This window comes from Crinia signifera, chromosome 3 (assembly GCF_055691185.1).
Source record: "Crinia signifera chromosome 3, ASM5569118v1, whole genome shotgun sequence".
Taxonomy (NCBI): domain Eukaryota; kingdom Metazoa; phylum Chordata; class Amphibia; order Anura; family Myobatrachidae; genus Crinia; species Crinia signifera.
The window spans coordinates 180,652,823-180,658,329 of NC_139219.1; the positions used below are offsets into that span (position 1 = coordinate 180,652,823).

Below are 5,507 nucleotides of genomic sequence, written 5' to 3' on the forward strand. Positions count from 1 at the left end.
CCTATTTTTTACAAATTTCCTTTAGTAAATTTCCCCCTTAATGGATGCAATTTTTAGTAAGGTTCTGAAATCGCACATTATGGCATTTTCCGAAATCTGGATTTTTTGTTGAAAAATTGATTTGCGGATGAAAAGTGCGATGCGGTGCGATTTTAAGTAAATTAGTGGACATGTGCGATTTTGTAGACATGGTAATGTGCGTTTTTTTATTTAAAAAAATGAAGAAGAAAAAACGTGGGGTCCCCCCTCCTGAGCAAAATCAGCCCCAGGCTCAAAGAGCCGGTCTTGGTTTAAAAAAAAATCACAGGGCAAACCAAATAGGTGTCCACTGGATGTTTTTTTTCAAAACTAGCACCAGGCCCAAGGGCTGGTCCTGGTTCTCAAAATACAGGGGGCAAAATGAGTAGAGGGTCACCCGTATTTCAAGAACCATCACCAGGCCCAACCAGCCAGCAGGGTAATGCCACAGCAAGGGGGAGACTTTTTATACGAGTCCACCAGCCAAAGCATTCACCCCATGACCAGTCAGCCTGGGCAGGAATTCTGGGGAAGTGGAGAATTTACCAGGCTGAAGCCTGGGGCTGTCCCTGGTGCCCCTGTGCGATGGGCACCGGGCTGATGTTTGTGTAAAAAAATAGAACAAATTATTGTGTATTGTTGTGGAACATGGAGAACCACAAGTCCCAGCATGCGGGGCATTAAAGGACCTGCTGGGACTTGTAGTTCAAAGAGTGAAAAAAATCACAGACACATACGAACAGTAAAAGTTCATAGAAACTGATAATAAAAAAATAAAATAAATAAATTACATACTACAATCATCCACTCATACATTACCTATGGGTTCACCGATGGCTTGTCCTCTTCTCCATGTAGAAGCCATTCTTCTGTGCTTCTCCGTTTCCCCAGGAACACTGTTCACACAAGGTGATCTTCTGTTTACATCTGTCGCGCCACCCACAGACCAGGAGCTAAGGCCCCCATACACTGAGCCGATTGCGACCAATCGGGCCATTAAATCGGACCAAATCTGCTGTCCCTGACATGCCATTGTGTCTGATGCGCTGTCCCATGTCCGGGCCATGTGCATCGGAAACGAGCAGGTGGTCGGACCTGCTGGCCATCCGACCACCCGTCCTGGGACCTCACTCCTGGCGGCGAGACGGGCGGGAAGCAGGGATGCATGCGATCCATCACAACAAATTGTCACGGATCGCATGCGTACCTGCCGCCGGGAAGGTCCTGGGCGGCTCGCAGGGTATAGGGTGTCCATACACTGCTGCAAGACATCGCAGCAGTGTATGGGCACCTTTAGGCCCAATCATCAGCCAATCATGATCGGAGAAATTCCAATGCCCGATCATGTTTGGCTGGTGGGCGGGCGTCCGAGCATGCCCTGCTACAGTTTTGCTATTTGGCCATACCAAAACTGTTGCAGAGCATGACGGGATGTATAGTTTAACAGCTGGAGAGCCGAAGGTTATCCATCCCTTTACTAAAGCCTACTTTTTTCAATACACAGTGCAGTATCTGTGGTCAGAATGGAGGCATTTATCAGTCACTTGCAGTTCTCGATTATATTCAGCAATCTGTGCGGACTGACAGTTCTTCTGCTCAGAACACAGATGCCTAGATTGATTAATTTAACATATTTTTTTTATTATTTCTTTTTGGCAGCATTTGTTATTATAGTGTTAATTGTGTTTCTCACCATAATCTTAAATATTTATGAAGTTTCAACTGTAAATTGAACTTAGCCATGCTATTGCAATATAAACTTTTCATTGGCTTGATTTTTTTGTATTATTTTAATGCATAGATGATTTAAATTTGCATGGAATTGCATAACAGCAGGGAAGAGGCTACGCAATTCTGTACCAATAAAATACAAAATACAAAAGGAGATGCCTGTAGGGTCATCATCGCGACCATCGACTTGCAACATTAGGAGACCTTGGTCAGTCGTGTAAGCTGAAGCTTGGTAACATTGGCAGCTGTGTTCTGCAGGGGTAGCATGCCCCCGTTTTGAAGAACAGTTCTGGTTGCCATCCCTTGGACTGCCCCCAAATGTTGCAGCATGTCATTCATGCTGAACTTGCACCACTGGGTTTGCATACAAATCCAAATTAGGCTCATAGACACTGCATGGACTTATCTGATGTTCACTGAATTGCTGACCCCCTACCTCACCAAAATACATAACGCTATTTTACATTTACCATATCTGTATGTACCATGATTTTCTATTGCAGATTAATGGTTAACTTTTCTACTTCTGACAATCTGATATGGTATCATAGGAAAAAACTCCCCATTGTGCCAGGCATTTGCACCATATGGTGCAAAAAGGGTAGATAACTGAGGATACATCTGTAAAGACACTGCTACATGAACATAGGGACCATCACACAGGTCAGTTCACCTTCTATTTGAGCATGCTGGCTTGATATGTGAAGAGTTGTCTACTATAAAGATACCCTTATGTGAAAATAGGGACCAGCCCCAAGATCAATAATATTATCAACAGACCATTGTGGGGTGTAAGACCTTTGGAGTGGGTGACACCCAATATAAAGAAAATGCTATGTGTATATAGGGACCAAGACTCAGGTCAGTGTGGTCCTATGGGAAACCCCTTGAACCCCTAAAGGACATCATGGGGAAGCGAGAGAGACTGTTTCCACAGACATTTACTGTATATTACATAGATCAGCGCCTGGTCACTATCCAATCTGTATTTCTTGGAATTGTGTTTAGGAGTGGTGCTCCTTGGATAGGAACTAGGGAGCGCAGCGAAATTGGAAAACCTTATAATACATCTGTACAGACGTACAGTATGTAATAGGCGAATCAAAATATATTCACATACCTGTATAGTACATTCAAGAAACCAAAAGCCCTGCACTCACCTTTAGCCCAGGGTGGGGTGCCGTTTAGAGAGTACTGTAATGAGTCAGCACTCCCAATTACATACCCTTAAAAATCTCAAAAGAGGGAAAATCAGCTCTCACCAGTCTTCTCTAGAAAGTATAAGTCCAGAGTTGAATCCAATCGATAGCCTGCCGACGTTTCTGTCCCGGTGCGGACCTTTGTCAAGGCGATGGCAATTCAAGCACACAATACAAGGGGTACTGGGACCAAACGTCGGCAGGCTATCGATTGGAGTAAACTCTGAACTTATACTTTCGTGAGAAGACTGATGAGAACTGTTTATTCCTCTTTTGGGATTGGGATGTATAGTACATTCTGTATTTTCAATTCGATGACTAAAATGATAGTTTTAAATAATGCAAGTGTGTAAAATCCACAATTTGCCTGTCTCCTGCAATCCTGTGCTGTGCAGCCTGTAGATTTATAGCGTGATGCACAGAGTCTAATTAAACCGAGCACCTACAATACTACCGCTATAGATGATTCATGCTGCACACAGCTTCACAGCCAAAAGACATAAGCTATTCTATTCCTTCAAAGATACCAGGCAATGCTCGTGTGAACGAATTGCATGTCTGTGTCTACTTCTGAATTATGTTCTGTTTATTGCCCACTTTAGTTAGCTTTAGTTAAGATTTGGGTACTCTCAGTGTATTTTTATGGATCTGATCTCAGAGAGCAACTGCAGGGGATAAAAGCTAAGAGCAGTGAAACTCAGCAAGAATCTGTTGCTAGGTGCACAAACCTGCTCTATATGCAGTGTGATCATTCTACAGCCAGGTACCTGAATAAGTCTATTCTGTTACCATGGTTTCATTGCAGAGACTGTGCCCTCACAGAAAGGAAGCAATTATACTCAATTTTATATTCACTTCTTTAATCATTTTCCTCAGTTTGAACAACAGAGACTCTGATATGTGCAGTTATATTATCATAGCTTGATCACAGAAATATATACGCTTGCCAATTTCATGGACTTATTGGATTATTTTTTCTTAGTTAATGTTAAATGTAAAATGAAAGCATCAATGAGGAAACAAAATATGCATACAATTTGATCTGGAAAATGACGGCTGTTTAAGTTGGTGTTACCGCACTGTAAGCGGCCTTTGTATTTGGTGTCAATATCATATATTTTCAAGCAATACAATAAAGTGGGAGGGGGTGGAAAGAAAATTACATGGTGGGACAATGTTGAGGTTAGGAGGCCAAAGACACAGAAGTATATTTATATCTAATACAGTTCAGTTATAAGATGTCACAATGCCTATTTAGCATGATGGACTGTGGGTCCCTAATAATTAACTATCCAACTGGACACTTAACTAACGGATCAGTTCAGCATTTCTCTGGTGTGGGAACAGCTGCTCTGAAAAACCAGTGCACCAGTGATCCCTAACACTGCTACAGACGTAACAGTAATACTTAACTCAGGCGACCCGGATGCAGGTGTTGCAGGGCAGAGGTGGTACAGCGATCCGCTTCTGCGGCTTCTCTACAACAACAGAGCTCCTTCCAAAACGAAGGAGCGGGACACTGGGAATCAACCCAATCTGAAGATGGTGTTGATTCCTGCTAGCAAACTCTAAACAGTTTTTGAAGATTGTAGAATACTAAAAGTACTGTAAATGGCCTCAGGGCACTTTTATAATGAATAGACTCCTTACCAGCCTAATAGATTTGATGGCTTTTGGTTTATCCTTTGACTCTGATCTTGTTCTGCCTAATGTGACCTGACTATTCCTCTTCCTAGATCTTGATATTAGTTTGTGTTTTGTATTCACTGTTTATTGACTCTACTAATTCACTATTGTTATTATGTTTATTATGGCGAGTGCCAGATATTGGTTACCTTTCTCTAAACAAGTAGTATTGTTATAATATTTAACATTATTGTGTGAGCTGTGATACCTTTTATATAGATGTGACCTCATACGGGGCCAGATGTACTAAGCTTCAAAAGTGTTAAAATGGAGAGTGATAAACAGCCAGCCAATCAGTTCCTACCTGCCATGTCACAGACTGTTACCCCTTTCACACTTCAGCTCTTAATTTTTTTTAGCCTTTTAAAACGGTTAGAGCTGCAGTCCTACACAGTTCAGATGCCTAGAGCTGCCTAGTGGTGGCACCGGCCCTGGGTTAAGTGGCTCAGACCCGTTTTAAATACCATTTCAGAATACCGGGTCTTAAACGTTTAGGCAATGTAAAAGCAGTATGTGTTTAAAAAATCGCTTCTTGGCCTTTTGGCTAAAATCAAATGTAGTATCTGTTCTTATCAGTTGGGTCTGGACCGGCCCCTGGCAGAGAATAAAGAAAGGTTTGACTAAGCATCTTGCTACTGAGCTGAGGAGTCAGGAAACCTAATGTTCTGGGTGGATGCAAGGTCTGGCTGAGTATCTACGCCCTGCTGGAGGAGGGAATACCATTCTTTCCACTGGTAGGAAGGGGATAAGCATCGGACTTAGTAGTTGGGGCTCTTGTTCGGGGGTCTGCAGCCTCTGAAGGAGAGTCACTCGAAAAGCCCGGTCTAGTATCCACTCCCAGGAAGCAGGGAAAAGCTGGGACTGAGTAGATTG

General features: G+C 42.7%; 1 pseudogene; it reads left to right on the forward strand.

Moving 5' to 3' along the window:
• The first annotated feature begins 5,158 nt into the window (after positions 1 to 5,158).
• LOC146066118 (U2 spliceosomal RNA) lies at positions 5,159 to 5,264 on the forward strand (annotated as a pseudogene).
• Positions 5,265 to 5,507: the final 243 nt, after the last annotated feature.